The 17521-nt window shown below is 45.7% G+C and overlaps 1 protein-coding gene across 3 annotated transcripts in view; it reads right to left on the reverse strand.

The window, feature by feature from the left end:
• LOC145408045 (glycine receptor subunit alpha-4-like) overlaps nt 1-17521 on the reverse strand; it is a 346130-nt gene that overhangs the window by 46012 nt on the left and 282597 nt on the right. The gene's annotated exons all lie outside the window — the stretch shown is intronic.

A 17521-nucleotide genomic window follows, 5' to 3' on the forward strand; every position in this document is an offset into this window, starting at 1 on the left:
CACTAATGACTGAAGCGTAGGGATTCTCGCTGTGTGAGGAGGCCTCGATGTGAAGTTCATTTACCCTGTCAGTGTCATGGAATGGTGTCGTGTCACATTTTACCATTTATACACATTGCACTCATGTGGCACTTCATACTGGACAGATTCACCAGTGATGTAAGTGGACCAGACCTGGCTTTGCCTCGAATGTAAAATGTAGTTGTGGACCTACACTACATCCCCGGTTACGGGCTCCAGCCAGTAGCCACAGTGCTAGTGCAGCTGCTAAAGGAGTCAGACATCCCTGCAACTGTTCAGGCAGCACAGGCCCTATATTTGGAGATGGGTGTCCCATAACACAGAATTACAATAATATCTGTGTAGCATACATTAATGGTACTGCGTTTGCCTACTGTTCAATGACGTCCCAGAACAAGGCTCGAAACCCACTAATGGCAGGCATATAGTGGAGCCCAGTAGTATGTTATTTCACATGTCAGCCTATGCTGATACTTCTGTTGGTTCGTAAAGCTGATATATACTGACTGACACATACAAACACGTCCATTATAACATCTGCGCCTTCACAAGTACTACTCTCCTTTCATAAACTTTTCCCAATTCGCGCGTGGAGAAAGGTTATGGCTGGCTATCTTTCTCCCATGATAGACGATGCCGTTCTGCAGTGGATCGTGTATTCTAAGCTAAACTTACATATAAGACATATAAGAGAATATTAAGCACTTCACACAAGGGAATACTTTTCCATGACAAAGTGTATCAGACTCTAAGGATTTCAAAGCTGCACAAACTTCAGGTTTCAAACTTGCTAAGCCTACAGACAAAACTTGAGAGAGCTCTGTATACAGAGGTGAAAGGCTGCAAGCGCTGTGAATCTCGTCCTTAATGTAGTCGGAAGATGTGGTGCGAACAGCGTCGAGAATCCCCAAAGCCGTATTGTGCAAAATGTGAAAATGTAAGGGGGAAATGCCAGGGAGGCTTCTAAGCCCATAAGGACACGGACCCTCAATACCAGCTGTGGGGTGGGGGGAGGGGTGGGATGGAAGGCCAGGGGAAGGAACAGATGGGGCGGGGTGGGGTTGCAGGTGTGGTATGGTTAGATAGTGTTGGGTGAGGAAGAGGGGAAAAGGAGTAGTGCAGTGGGGGGAGTGAAGGGGGGGTGGATCGTAAGTGTGGTAGGGTTGGATGGAACGGGGGTGAAGGGAGGGGGTGGCAGGTCCTGGGCTGATAACGAGTCGGGCTATAAACTTAGGGTCCGCCACACGACTCGGCTCCGCACGGCGTCTGGGAGTTACGAGTCAATTTACCCAGGCAGGTGTCATGGCGGCTCGCTAGACAGGCCCGACAGGAAGGCACGTAGGTAGGGAAATAGGCAGGTGGGTGGGGAAATAGGAAGGTAGGTAGGAAAATAGGCAGGTGGGTAGGGAAATAAGCAGGTAAGTAGGTACAGTCGGTACGTACGAAAGAAGGTAGGTAGGCAGGTAGGTAGGTAGGGCAGGAGGGAGGAAGGAAGCCAGGTAGTTAGAGACGTAGGTAGGTAGGTAAGCAGGCAGTTAGGTAAAATTTCAGGTAGATGAAGGACTGAAGGCGGATATGCAGACAGGAAACAGAAATGGACAGGGAGGTATGTAAGTAGTTCATGAGAAAGTGGGTTGGCAGGAAGGAAATGAAAACAAGAATGAGGAAGGCAAGCAAAAAGGTAGGTTGGTATGGAGGTGATTTTCGCAGTCAGGCAGGAAAGAAGGAGAGATGGTAAGTAGCTCGGAAGGCAGAAGGAAGGAAGAGAGTAGAGGAGGAAGGATGGAATGATACAGGTAGGAATGAATGAATTAATAAATGAATGAATGAATGAAGGTAAGTAGGTAGGTAGGAAGTAGACACGAAAGGGAAGATGGAGACAGGTAGGAAGAAGGAAGGAGAGAATACAGAAAGGAAACGAACAGCAGGGAATAATCGCAAGAGCAATAGACAGCAGTTGGGACAAAGAAAAGAATAAAAGAGGAACGAGAATAAAATGGGATATAAAATGAATAGGAGGTGTAAAGAAAAAAGAGAGGATCAAGAAAAGAAAAATTAAAAGGAAATGAAAATAAACTGAGAAGAAGCAAACACGTAAGAAGAGAAAGGAGAAGATAAGTAAATAAAAGAAGACAAAGGGAAGAGAAAAAAGAAGAAGATGGGAATGAGAAAATAAAAAGAGAAGAGCAAATAGCAAAAAGGCAAGCTTGTAGAGGCAAAAAAAAAAATGAGGAGGACCGAAACATAGGATAAAGAGAGTAGAAGAGAACAAGAGTCAAGAGAGAAGTGAAGGCTTTGTAAAAAAGAAGACAAGTGAAAAGAGATCAGTATAGACAAGAAAGAATCATATATACAGGAAAACAAAACAATAAGGAGGAATGAAGGGAAGCGAGAAGAGAAGTATAAGTGAAAATAAAAAAGAAGAAATGGAAAACTGAAGAGGAGAGATAGTCAGGAAAGGGAAGCGTAGAGAAATAGTCAGGAAAGGAAAGCAGAAGATAAAGCAAGAGAGGAATATAGGGAAGGGGAAGACAAGACAAAGGAGAAGAGAGTAGATAAAGAAAGGAAGAGCAAAAAGAAGAGAATGAAAACAAGCATGTAAGGAGGCAAAAAATAAGGAGGAATGGCGATTAAAAAGAAGAGAAGAAAACAAAGATGGGATTAGAAATAGAGGAGATGAAGGAATGATAAGAGCAAAGGTAAGACAGGAGAAGAGAAGACACGAGAAAAGAAAGATGGAAGAAGAGAAGAGAAGCGGAGAGATGGTAATGAGAGGAGGGGGTGTAAAGAATGTAAGGAGGGAAAAGTTAAAAAGACGAAGGAGAAGGGAAAAAAGAGAAGTGAAGGGAAGTGAAGAAAGAAGTGAACAGTTAAGAGAAAAACAATGGAAGAGACGAGCAAAAATGAGAAGAGAGAAAAGCAGGAGAAGAGAAGGAGCAAGCATGCAAGGAGGAAAAAAAAAGTAAGGGAGAACGACTGCAATTAAGGTCGTAAACAGAGAGAGAGGGAAGGAAACAGGCATTCACAGGCGAGCGCTGAGGAAGGAGGCGAGTTATATGTAGGCTGGGAGGTAGGGGGGAGGCAGTGAGGCGGAAAATGAGGCAGGTAGCAGACTTATTCATCACCATCATCATTAGCCTTCACCAATACACTGCAGGATTGAGCCTTCCCCAACGCGTTCTCTCCTTGACCTATTAAGACATCTGACAGTCTGCTTTCTACCTGCTTCTTCCTCTCACTCCGTCTCTGGGAGAATGAGTCAGGCAGCAGACTTATTCCTCTCCATCATCATTAGCTTGCATCAATTCCCTGCTGGACTGGGCCTTTCTCTGTGTATTTTCTCATTGACCTATTACCCCTTCTATTAGTCTGCTCTCTGTCTTTCTCTTCCTTTTTATGTGTTACCCTAGTCTTAAATGTCTGTATTAGGAGATCTAGTCACTCTAGTGTTACGTATATCAGATCACAGAAAGAGGACTGTAAAGTGGGTATGGTATGCGTATCTGCGTAACTCATTGTAAACCCACTTCATCTCAGAGTTGCTGTCACCATTATCTCATCACTGCCACCACTCATAATAGTATCCCACTGCTGTCACACCTTCCAACATAGAATCCCACTGCTGTCATCGCCTCCAGCATAGTATCAAACTGCTGCCACCACTTACAAATCACCATTCACCCCTGTCACCACTATCCCTTTGCTGTCACAGCTATCCCACCACTGCCACCATTATCCCACTGCTACCACCACTGTACCACCACTGCCACCCCTATCCCACTGATGGCACCACTATCCAACCACTATAATCCCCATCCCACTGCACCCATCACTATCGTACCACTTCCATCACTGTCCCACTGTTGGCATCTTTATCCCGCCACAGCCACCGTTATCCCACCACTGCCACTACTATCCCACCACTGCCACAACAATCCCACTACTAAGCCACTATCCCACCACTGCCACCACTCTCCCACCATCACCATCTCGCCGCCACAATGTATGCACCACTGAATAATGTATGTCGCTAGTCCCCCATTAGCTTGTCTGCAACTGTGGCTCTACTGACACTCAACTAGGCAGCAACAAATACATCTGTGAAAGAGAGGGAGAGAGAGAGAGAGAGAGAGAGAGAGAGAGAGGGGGGGGGAGGCAGAGAGTTCATTCATTCATTCATTCATTCATCATCATCCAATCCTACGTTGCCCCATGAGAAACGTTGGAGCCCAGGGCTAGGCAAATTGGTCCTGACATTTAAGATGAGTGTGACCAGCCTCACTCATCCCTGAGTGGCATTACGTGAGCAATAAACCCCAACCATCCCTTGGATATAAACCTACATAGGCTCAATCCGACTGGAGCGCCGTATTTACCCACTAAACCACCAGACGCCAAAATTTGGTTATATGGTTACCACCCAGCGTAGTAAATGGTTTCCTGGTGTACAGGAGACCATTTGGCTTGTAACTCAGTATAGGGTCACCAACAGGAAGAAGGACTAGGAAAGAATGAAGGAAAGAAAGACAGAAGAGGATGGAAGGAAAGAAGGATGGAGGAGAGGATAGGGCAGACATCCGAGAGCGGCACTACATCGAGTGAGTGAATGGCAAGCGCCACCATCTGAGTATGGAAAATTATTTTATGGCCAGTGTTAAAAGGATTAACAGAGAGAGAGAGAGAGAGAGAGAGAGAGAGAGAGAGAGAGAGAGAATACCGGGTGTTATAGTATGATGTTAATCCATATTATCATGTAACCCCACAGAAGCAGACGTACTTCATACATCACCTTCACTTTATTTCCCACATTTACGTTAGTGGTGAGGCTCACAGCGCGGCCCCATTATTTTCGGGACATACATCAGAGGAGAAAAGGAGAGCCGCATGCAGATACCCTTTACCTGTGCCGTAGGCGGTATAGGTTTGTAATGTAGATCTTCGGCAGCTGTAAGATCACCACGTCCTAATTTTGCAGAGAGCAGAACATATACCTTTTTTTTTTTTTTTTGGGGGGGGGGACGGAACCAAGCCATTCTCGTAACCCAAATACTAAGTCGTGGTTGTATGAAATTAAGCTTTAGTTGTGAGGTAAGAATGAATCTCCTTGGTTACTGGTCAAATCAACCTTCCAGTATGACCACTCTTGGCCATCACGTGAGCTGAAAGATGTTGGGGATCTATGTCATTTTAGAGGGATTGCACTGCGTTAGTCTTTTCCCCTTTTTATGCCACATAGGTGACACGTGGGAAATAATGTCTTCCTTCCCTATCTTAACCCACTGATCTTGAGGATATAAATTTTTGTCTATTCCTGCTATGTTCTGACGATTTTATTCAGCTGAACATACTATTATTATTATTTTTCCTGGAGATGATAGATATAGGCTCAAAAAACACTTCAGTACGAGATGCCTTTCCTAAGTTGAATGAAATCGTCTGGTAGCAGCAAACATAAGCTAAAACAGATGTCACTCGGATTGAAGGGGCTATTGCAGAGGTGTCAAGCTGTTGGCCCGCAGGCCACATGTGACCCTCGAAGAGGAAAAGAGTGGGGCGCGATGACGTGAGAAAAAATGAGAAATAACAAACGGGGACAAAATGAAGTGACAAGAAGGAGGAGACGTAGGTAAAAAAGCAGGAGAAAGAGAGAGAAAGGGAGAGGAGAAGGAGGAAAGATGCGAGGGGAAGATTGAGGAATGATGTGGGAGGGAGGAAGAGAAGTGAGAGGAGGGAAGAGAGGTGAATGTGGAAGATGAGACGAAAGAAGTAGAGGAGAAGGAGGAAGAGAAGGAGGGAGGAGGAAGGTTAGTGGAAGGTTAGGAAATATTTGTCGATAATTTGATTGCTAAAAATATCTTTTGAATAATTCATTGGTGAACAAATATGCCACGAAACTTTTATTTAAATATTATCAGTAACTTGAAGCAGAAGCCAATGCCACTGCATAGGATAGAAGGCGTACCGAATTTCTCCGAACGTTTGAATAGGCTGTGGCTTTGCCGTATTATACATTATGATTTAGGTAGACTTGGCACTTGGACGATCAACAGAACTGAAGTGTGGTTACTGAGAAGGACTGAGTTTGACATCACTGGGTTAATGTATAAAATATGTGAATCAAGTTAATTTATAAGGGGTTAAGGGATGAAGTACGTATGTGGATCAAGTTAATTCTGAAGTGGATATGGGATAGAATATTTGGAGCATGTAAATTTTTAAGGATATGCGGATCAAGTAAATTTTAAGGGATAAGTGGATCAATTAAATTATGAAGGGATATGTGGATCAAGTAAGTTTTTAAGGGTTATGTGGATCAAGTAAACTTTTAAAGGATATATGGATCATGTCAAGTTTTAGGGGATATGTGGATCAAGTTAATTCATAAAGGGTTAAAGGATAAAATACGCGATTCAGGTAAATTTCGCGTCACTTCCAGGAGGCTGACGTGGAGACCGACACCTGACGACGGTCCGCCATCGCCAATGTCATCAGCATTTCCTCCCAAGATTTTATCAGAATTTGTCCCTCCAGCACAGGGTCGTTAGTTTTATTCTCTTCCTGATGACGGCACCATATTCTGTTAATTTTTGGAAAGGCGTCCTCGGGCAGCAGGGGTTTGAGGGGAAATTTGGCCGAGCGGCTGTTGCGAGATTTGTTTTACTCCCGTTTTCTTAGACTTTCACTGCAAGGATTTTTTTTTTTCTAATCATTCTTCATACCACTAAACGATTTTATTTAGCAAAGCAGTGAAACGGTTAATGAAGGCTGTGTGTAATTCCTCCGGCTTGAAAAATCTGTCTATTTATAGTCAGACTCCTTAATCCCGGAAGAGGGGGGGGGGAATAAAAGAGTCACCCACGTCACTTTGTCCTCTGCTATGTTGCGTTCTTTCCAGCTCACAGACTCTCTTTCATTATATCCTAAGGTAAATAAAATCATCTGCTAAAAACATACACAAACAAGAGCAATCCGAGATTGCAAACCTCCGCCAAGGCTTGAACATTCCGGATTACCAGATCAGGAATAAACCTTGGATCCAGATCAGACTTGGATGTGTGGTAGATCTTATGGAGATGTTATCTGATAATTTTTGTGTTAGCATCGTAGGCAGTATTTATCGAGTTAGAAGCAAAAATGTTGAAATTGCCACTATCCCGCAGTGGTAAAGAATCCTTTTAAAAATTCCTGGATCCGGATGATGATCCGGATCACCACCAAAATCTACTGGATTGTTCTCTGGGCCATACCCTACTCCTCCAAAAAATTTCAGCAAAATCCGTTCATAACATTGAGTAATCCTGCTAGCAGACAAACAAGCAAACCAACGCCGGCAAAAATATAACCTCCTTGGCGAAGGTAACTATAAATTACTCCATCAGACTGAGGCCCTTAATTAAAAAAAGAAAATCCTCTTTACCACACTACCAGACGTGGTTCTATAAAAATACTCCCCAAACAGGTAGTGGCTGCCCCGAGTTTATCCCAAAATAGAACCTTTGTGATGTAATTTTAATATCTTCCCCGTGAAAAATTCCGGGAGGCGTCTCACACAAAGAAATTCGGGGTTTCTTTCACGTGGTGTCAGGCTACCACATTATGAGGGGAGGGGGAGAGGGGATGGGGGAGAAGGAGGGGGATGAGAGAATGGGAGGGGTGGGGAGGGGAGGGGAGGGGAGGGGAGGGGATGGGAGGGAGGGATGGAGAGGGGGAGGGGGGGAGGGAGGGAGAGAGAGGAGGGAGAAGAAGGTGAAGTGAAGAAGGGAGGAAAATGAAAAACAGGAGGAACGAGAGGGCGAGAGGGGAGGGAAGTAGAGAAAAAGCGAAAGGGAGACGAGACAAAGGAGGAGAGGAAGGGTGAAAAGGAAGGAGAGGGAGGGGAGGAGGAGGGATACAGAGAATAAGCTGAAGTGAAGGAGAGAGAGAAAAATGAGAGACAGGAAGAAAAAGAGAAAGGTAGAGAATGAAAACGTTGAGACAAAGGAAGAGAGAGAGAGAGAGAGAGAATGGTGAAAAGGATGAGATCGAGGAAAATTCAAAGACGGGGAAGGTAATGAGAAGAGAGAAGAAGGAAGGGAGAGAGTGAAGGAGGTGAGAAGGAGACGAAAGGAGAAAAAACAGGAGAGGGAGAGAGAGAAAGGGAGAGGAGATATTGAGGAGAGATGTGAGGGGAAAATGGAGAAATGATAAGAGAGGGAGGAGGAGTGAGAAGAGGAAAGAGAGTTGAGTTTGGAAGATGTGAGAAAGAAGTAGAGGAGAAGGAGGAAGGGATGGAGGGAGGAGGCAGGTTAGTGGAAGAAGGAGAGGTGAAGTTGTTATGGGGAGAAAAGAGGTAGAGAAAGTGAGAGGTGAGGAATAGAGGAAGGGAGATTAGAGACAAGAGGAGGAGGAGCAGGAGAGAGCGAGGGAGGGAGGGCGAGGGAAAGAGAAAGAAGATGGGAGAACGGGAGGGAGGAGGATGAAGAGGGAGGAAGGGAGACAGAAAAAAAAGGGAGGTTATACGTAGAAGGGAGAGAGAGAAAGGAAGGAAAGGTAATGATGAGGGAAGGAGATGAGAGAACAAGGGAGGGAGAACGGGGGGAACGAAAGAATAAATCATAGGTGGAGGAGAAGGAAAGAGACGAGGAAGGAGGAAGGGAGAAAAATGGAGGAGAAAGGGAGAAGGAAAGACACAAGGAAGGGAGAGAGAGGGGGAGAACCGAGGAGGAGTGAGGGAGAAGGGGAGATATAAGGGAGGGAGAAAAGGAAAGGGAATGGGAGAAGGAGGAGGCGGTAAGATACGTAGGAAGGAGGGAGGGATAGAAGTGGAGGAGAAGGAGAGGGGAGGAGGGAAGATACGTAGGAGGGAGAGGCGGAGGAAGGAAGGAAGGAGGGAGTGAGGGAGATAAATTGGGTGGGAGGGAGATAAGGAGGAAAATCGAAGGGGAAGGAAGAAGGAATAAGATGGTGTGAAGGACAGGAGATGAGATCAAGATTGAGACGAGGAGGGGAGAGAGGGAGATAACGGAGGTAATGAGAGAGAGAGAGAGAGAGAACGCCGGGGAGAAAGACAACAAAAGACTTAGGCAGGCAGAAACGCAGGTAGGCAGGAAGATGGGAGAGCAAACAGGCAGGTAGGCAGGAGTGGAAGGCCAGCAGGATTGAAAGGAAGGCAGGTGTGGGAGGCAGGCAAATGTGGAAGGCATGCATGTAGGTTTGGAAGGCAGGCATGTAGGTGTGGAAGACTGGCAAGTAGGAGTGAAAGGCAGGCAGGTAGGTGTGGAAGGCAGGCAGGAAGGAGTGGAAGCAGGTAGGAAGGAGTGGAAGCAGGCAGGAAGGTGTGGAAGGCAGGCAGGTAGGTGTGGAAGGCAGGCAGGTAGGTGTGGAAGGCAGGCAGTAACCTGGAATGGGAGGAGAGTAGGCAGGCAGACAAGTAAGAGAAGCAGGCATGAGGAGTGGGTGGCCGACAGGAAAAGTGGGAGGCAGGCAGGCAAGAAGGGGTATAAGGCAGAGTGGGAAGCAGGCAGGGAGCAGTAAGAATCAGGAAGCAGGAAGGAAGGATGACAGACAGACACAGAGACAGACTGTAAGAACGGCAGTGAGGGAGGCACTGAGGCAGAGAGGAGTATGACGCAGGGAGGAGGGCTAGTAGGGAGATAGGTAAAACAGAACAAAAAGGAAGACAAGAAGCAATATGAAGCAAGCAGGCAAGCAAAGATATGTAAGGAAGGTAGGCAGACAAACAAGGAGATAGCTAAGATAGGCTGCAGACAGTTTAGGAAGGTAGGTAGAACAGGCAGACAGAACAACAGGGTGCAGACACGGCTGGGTGGCAGCCACGGGGGTGTTGGCGAGTTAGACAGATAGGTAGGGAGACAGACAGGGAGGCAGGTAGACAGGGAGATAGAGAAGGACAGCAGGTAGGCAGGTTATGGACACGCAGACAATGAAGAGTGGGAGGCAGGCAAGGAGGCAGGTAAGCAAGAAGAGAGACAGACAAACAAGCAGATCAATGGCAGGCAGAAAGCAGGCGGGGCAGCAGGGAGGCTGGGTAAGTAGGCAGGGCAGGCAAGACAGTGATCATCGACCCCATCTAACCTCTTCATTAATCTCCATCTCGGGTGCCGCCTCTGCTAACTTTTGACGCCTCTCCACACCACTCCTCCCCACTCCATACCACTCCGCTCCTTTCTACTCTCAGTACCTGACTTCACACTCTGCTTTCCTTCCTTCTGACGCCACTCCACACCACTACACACCACTCCACCCTTTCTGCCCTTAGCATCTAGCTCCACGCTTTTTTCTCTTCCTTCCACTGTTATTATCTCATTTCACTTTATCCTTTCCTTCCATCTTCTTTCACTCTTTCCTTCCTCTCCACCTCACTCTGCTCGCTTTCACTCGAGGTACCATCTTCCTCCCTTCTTTCCTCTCTCTTCCCCTCTTCGTCTCCCTCCCTTCCATTCTCTTTCTTTCTCTCTCATTTTCTTCCTCTCTCTCTTACACTTCTTTCTTCTCTCCCTCCCTCTCTTTCCCTTCCCCCATTCCACGTTTTTCTCTGGTTTCTTCCTCTCATTCTCACGCCACTTCCTTTTCTCTCTCTCTCTCTCTCTCTCTCTCTCTCTCTCTCTCTCAACTCTTGTACTACTTCCCTGCCACTTTCAAAGCACTGCCTCTCCAGTCTCCACCTCTCCCTGCCTCCCTTGCCTCCCTCCCTCCCTACCTTCCTGCCTACATCCATCACCATTAGTTCACAGTTCAGCCTTACCCTGCCTACACCATTCCCCCTCCCCCCCTGCCTTTACTTGTACCTCCCAGTCTATCTGCCTCCCTCCCCCTTTTCTTCCTTCCTACCTTCCTTTCTTTCTTCCTTCCTTCCTTCTGCTCGACTGACCGACCAACCGACTGACCTGCCTACCTACCCACTACCTACCCCATTCTTCTATCTACCTCCCTAGATCCCTTTGTACCTGAAAACCTGCCTACCAATTCTATACCTACTTATCTTCCTATTTAACTCCCTATCTCCATGCTACTTTCCGCCCTTTGTCTCCCTACTCCCTTCCCTCCTCTCCCTCTTCCCGTTTCCCTTCCTCCCTTCCTTTTACCTATTCTCCCTATTATCTAGCCTCTATGTTTACCATCCTTTCTCCCTCGTTTTCTTACTCTCCCCTTCCCTTCGTGTCCCTTGCCTCCCTCCTCCCTTACCTCTGTCTCCCTGTCTTCCTTCGTTTATCCCTCTTTGCCTCCTTACATCCCTGCCTCCCCCCCCCCCCAGTCGTGCCGGGCAGGGTCACTCTCTCAACACGTAATATATGGCTCTAACTTTCCTCATAATCGCCCCGCTGTTTACCAGGCAGCCAGGCACGGAGGTAGGCAACGAGAAAGGCAGGCAGGCAGGAGAGAGGCAGACATGGGGGTAGGCAGACAGGCAAGCTGGCAGCAAGGCACGCGAGAGAGTAGGCAGCAGGCTGGCAGGATGATAGGTAACTAGAGGCAGGCAGCATGGTAGACAAGGAGGTAGGCAGGGAGGAAGGGAGGTAGGCAAGGAGGTGAGAAGGCAGGGGAGTAGGCAAGGGGGTAAGCAGGGACGTAGAGAGGAAGGGAGGTAGTCAAGGAGGCAGGCACAGGAACGTGAAAGGCAGACACGCAGGGAGGTACCGTAGTCAAGAAGAAATAGGGGAGCTTTTTGTATGCGTACGACTCTGGCCACAGGCTTTGCGACTTGTTCCCTGAGGCCCAGCAGTCCTCCTTCATATCATACACCTCCACACGTAGGGCGATAGATTGGGAGGTAGGCAGAGAGGCAGGCAAGAGAAAAGTCACGGAGGTAGGGAGGGATGGAGACATGGAGGAATGAGGCAGGCAGGCAAGGAGAGAGGGAAGAAGGAAAGACTAGAGGGAGAGAAGAAGGTAGGCAGACTGAGAAGGAAGGGTGAAAGCTGGGAGGAAGAGAGAAAAATAGGTAAGGAAAGATATACATAGGGAGGTTGGCAGGATGGAGGACTGACAGGAAGGAAGCAGACAGGGAGGAAGGTAGGTAGGGAGGGAAACTGGAGGGAGAAAGACAAAGGCAGGTAGAGGAGGAGGAAGGCGTGGAGGTAGGTTGAAAGGGAGGGAGACAGGGAGGCAGTTTGAGAGGGAGTGGACAATATGCAGGTTAAGTGAGGGAGAAACAGACAGACAGGTAGACAGGGAGAAAGAAGGAGATGCAGGTTGAAAGGGAGTGAGACAAAGAGGCAGGTAGATAGGGAGGGTGACAGGAAAAATGAATGGCAACACAAAAGGTAGTCAACGAGGAAGAAAGGAAGGTAGGTAGGTACATAGGTAACAAAGCAAAGCGGGAAGTAGATATACAGGTAGGTATGTTGCGATATTAGACACGAACTAGGGAGGTAGGCTGGGAAGCATGGAGTTTGGAAGATAAATAGGTAAGAAGGGAGTGATGCATTGAGGTAGGGTGTGAGGAGGTAAGTGGGATTAAATGAAGAGAGGAAAATATAAACAGAAGCCGGAAGACAGAAGGCAGATAGACAGAGGAAAAGAGACTGGAAGACAGGGAGGGAGGAAGAGATGCTGAAAGAGAGAGAGGGAGGGAGAGAGATAGGAGAAAGAGAGGGAGAGAGAGAGAAGAAGGAAAAAAGGGAGTGAAAGAAAACAAAAGCATGTTGAGAAGACACGGAAGCAAAGAAATAGAGGGCAGACAGGCAAGAGAGAGAGAGAGAGAGAGAGAGAGAGGAATGGAAGGAGGTAAAGTATGCAGGAAGGCCGAGTGAGACTATAGGCAAAAGGAGTGATGAAAAGGGAAGAACTGAAAGAGAAGAAAACAAAGAAAAGGGAAATAATCATGATATTCAACATAATCATTTTCATCATCATCATCATCAGCAGCAGCAGCAGCATTGTAATCACCATCATTATCTTCACCACCACCATCAGGGCGGTAGGTGGGGGCGCCCATCATCCACTCAATTGCTGTAGTGCTGCCTAATTCTTCCTTCATGTCTATTATTCTTTTTCTCTGTCTGTCCCCCTCTCCTCTTTTTCTCATCTATCACTATTTATTACTCTTCTTCCACTTCAGGTGGCTCTACACTGAGTAAAAAGCTAAATGGTTTCCTGTAACAGAAAACCATTTACTGCGCTGGGTGGCAACCATATAGCCAGATAACGGGGTGACATGGAACCTACTATGGTGCTCCTGTTAACCGGGGGAAGAGATTCAAATGCGGTATCCAACCAGGAATCAAGCCCCATATCAGTCCCCGAGCCTCGCTGTGGCAAGGAGTCGTCAGCCACATTGAAACATCGGTTCACTGCACAGGAGAACCCTGTAGGGGCGGTTGCTTGCCTGTGGTTGATGGGTCTGCTCGATCACAGACTGGGGTGGCACAACAACAACTGCCATCATCATCATCATCACCATCGTTATCATGACCACCACCACCATCATAATAATCATCTTCATTTAAACCCAACTTCTCCATCTTCACTTGGGGTGGGGACAAAAATCTACGTAAAAAAGGAACCACAGATACTTATCCCCCCATTCCATCTCGTGTCGCAGGAGGGTACCAGGCTATTTTGCAACACCCGTATTGGGCGGTGGTGGTGCAGTTTCTCACCTCCGCTCCCTTTAGTCACATCAGAACTCATTCACTCCTATGACGTATTTTTCATATTACTCAGACCATTACCAGATGATTTTACTTTACGAGTACTTAGGAAGGTCTTTTAACTGTGCAGGGGTCTATGAAGGCTGCATCTAACTCCTCCTTCAAGGAAAAAAAAAAAAAAAAATCTCCAGAAGGTAAATAAAATCATGTAGTTATAGCAAGAAATGTTGTTGTTGCATCCTCAGGCTAGTCTGAATATGAACCCAGTGGACTGCAGGTTGAATCTTCCTTTTCCTGCAGTTGCCTATCAGTGGCGTAACCAGATCTTCATAACTGGGGGGGCCAAGATGGGGCCAAGCCGTATTCTGGCGGAGGGGGGGGGGGAAGGAGGAGGCACCAGAACCACTATGTAGGTGTGGTAATAACATGATTCGACATTTCAAATAAAGGCCAATTGAGAGCAAGGATCTGCCCGAGGGGGTCAAGACTCCCCTTAGCGACGTCGCTTTCAACCATCCCCCTTGCAGAGGATAGGAAATGAGCTGAGGAGCGATTGCATGGCCGGACAGCGGAACCAGCTACATTGGTGCCATCACGGGAAGGAGTCACTAACCAGCACCGATAGGGAAAAAAAAAAAAAAAAAAGTACCCCATCTCCAGATTTTAACAATACACTAGGTCATGTGGTTGGTACTCTTTGTCCTCAGCCCCAGGGAAGAGGATGATGTGAAAAATAAGAGGTTGTGAAATAAAAAGAATTTCCAAGACCTTAGTGGAGAGTGAATGGAGGCGTGGCACGTTTACACTGGGTACTTTTGTCAGAGGTCTCTTGCTTTTGTGCTTTTACTATTCCTGGGTCCTTCCCATCTCCTCCATTTATAGGAGTGAGAATAGGATGATGATGGTGATAATAATAATGATGATGATGATAAGGGTAGGATGATGATGATGAGAAGGATATGACGATGATGAGGATATGATGATGACGGTGATGATGAGAAGGGTATGATGATCATCATGATGATAACCATGGAGACAAAGAGAGGATGAGGCAGGCTGAGGTATTTATTTATGCGTCCGACTCTCAGCATAGCCCTGATAGCCCGTTCCTTAGGCCCACCAGTTCTACGTGCCAAACTCCTTCACTTGAATTTCTTAGGTTTTCAGATTGCAATGAAGCAGGTTACCAGCTACAAGTCAGAGGAGAGAAAGATGTAAGGGGCTTTTGTCCTACAATTGAAAATGCTGCTGCTGCTGCTGCTGATGGTAAAGTACTGTCAGGTACAAAAGTTCGCCTAACACTGTACAGGTACAGCGTACATGACGCTTTCTTTTATTGGCAAATATGCCTAGATGAATGTCATGAAAACCCATTTTCAGATATGATTTTTATATTTCGTAAGATTTTATTTCCTACGTGTTTCTTCAATAAGATTGCTCATATTTTTGCCTAGAATACATATGGAATGTGCCTAAAAATGCCATTTACTGGTGGATGGTGGCACCACTTAATACCAGGTTACCTTATCACACAGCATAGTACGAAAAATTTACGAAATTTATGGGCGGATTATAAAAAAATCTACAGCAGTCACCCATTACATTTCCAAATTCTCTCTCGTTCAGCACATCCGTTTTCTTTGAAGAACGTTTGCACTCAATGCAGCATGTAAACATACGGTAGTTAAAGGGTAGTTAAAGGCTTGTGAAACTGTGTGTTGTGTGTTTTCGCGGATATTTACCAGGGATAAATGTCATAGTAATGTCCAGAAAAGGCAGGCAGTGCTAATGAGCCTGAATCACGAAGAATGCTTGAGAGCAAGCAAATAAACCAGCCCTACTGGTAGACCGCCATCTCCACAGTTTTCTTGTACCATAGCACCTCGGCATAAAGCTGCTATGGGAATATGACTATAATAGACTACAAGGAGGAGACCCTTGAAGGTAAGTACAGCTCTTATTAATTTGCGCAGGGAAAGGAAAAAAAAATTGACATTTCCTTGTTCGTAGGTGATCATGGGTGTAGGTTGATTTTTATTTTTTTTAAGGTAGGATTACGGCAGCTAGGCTAGGTTAGGTTAGGTTAGATTAAGTAACACTACTGTGAGGGACATTCAGGTGTCGTCTGCTACCTAGCTGGTGTGCCAAAACTTGGTCCTAGACCTGAAAAAGTAACATAGCTATTGTGACTGTATGTCTGGATAAACTTACAAGAGTTAGCAACTCTATAGACCATTAAGCCACTAAAATACAAGTTGGTAAAAAATATTACACCCATTAATGAATACTTTTGACTGGCTGATTTGCATATACGTACATCCGGCAATCCCTCACAGTCATTTCGTTGTGTTACTGATTAGTTCAGTGCAATTGACTTTCATATCTACATTCGTATCGTCTTTTTGATTAAGAATAGTGCTTTCTTGAAGCTTGTCATAGCTCTAGTTTTCTGAAATTTAATATTTGCCAAATACCGCCACTTGACATCTGTTTCCATAAGTCATAGGCGACCGTCCCCATGGTTGGATAAAAGTTACAAAACATAAATCACTTTTCGCCAGCTGTTGGCGAAGGTGGATGTGCATGCGGTTCATTTACTAGACCAATTTGGCGATTAATCAAGGTTTTAAAGTCCAACATTTGCATGATTGGTATGATGCACCTTGATTTATACAACGAGGAAAAAAAAAAAAAGAAGAAGACAATTACAAGTTAGCCTAGAGCGTGTGATGCTACAAGAGGGTGTTTAAACTACTTTCTTCACTCTGACGACGTGAATCATTTTATTCTGTATTCCGACGACTTTGTTCAGCTGAGGGGATACTTAACTGGATGATGATGCAACTTCATTAACCCCCTTCAGTATGAGTATTCTAAATGGTAAAATCGTTTGGCAGCAAGAATAAAACTATATACATCATCGGACTGAAAAAGTTAGGCTTCTGACATCACATTCTCGTTCAGAGGCTCAGATGCTTACCTGATCATTTGGTACATGTTTTATAATTTACCATCCCTTCCAAAAACTGAAGGAACATACATGATTCTAAATGGTACTGGACACTTGGTATGACTTTACCTATATTACACATTAATATCCTCGTACGTTAAATGATGCTGACTGTCATTAAAATACACATACATTTTGTTTCTTCAGTTTTCATATGTTAAATAAACATTAAGGTGGTAACTTTTAGCTCAGATGTCCATTAAATGCAAGGTACAATGGCTGCAAAAAAAATGTTTACATGATCTGAGGGAGAATTAAACATGATTTATTTAACTTTTATTGAGGGTACTCTTTGGTCATGTTGCCTCTCTGTTTCAATACCTTCTTCAGTCGTTTTGGGATTGTTTCGGCGAGTTTGACAAAGTAGTAGACATCCATGTTAACCCACAGCTTCTTCAATAACTCCTGCAGGTCCTTGATGTTGATGGGTCTGGCCTCTTGCACCTTGGTTTTCATGATGTTCCAAGCATTTTCTGTTGGGTTTAGGTCAGGGGAATTACCTGGCCACTCTAACACAGCTATTCCATTGTCACTGAGGAGCTTTTGCACTGCTTTTGACTTGTGGCAAGGGGCACCATCATGCATAAAATAATTATACTCATGGATTTCCCAATGTAATAGCAAATGTTGCCTTAATACATCAATATAATTACTTCCCTTCATCGTCACATTCTTTGGAAGAAAGTACCATACAGACCTCCCCTGCCCTTATTTCCACTAAATGTACCGGTACCCTAAACCATCACACTGTCTGGATGTTTCACTGTTTTCACAGTGTATTTTGGGTCATAGCACAACACAGTACGGGGCCGACGCACGATATTCGAGGTTCACCTTACCAGCCAGAAGATGCTTTCATCACTGAACATCACTTTCTTCCAGTCCTCTGATGTCCAGT

This window comes from Coenobita brevimanus, chromosome 75 (genome assembly GCF_032717465.1).
Source record: "Coenobita brevimanus isolate Jiangsu-jjx chromosome 75, ASM3271746v2, whole genome shotgun sequence".
Lineage (NCBI taxonomy): Eukaryota > Metazoa > Arthropoda > Malacostraca > Decapoda > Coenobitidae > Coenobita > Coenobita brevimanus.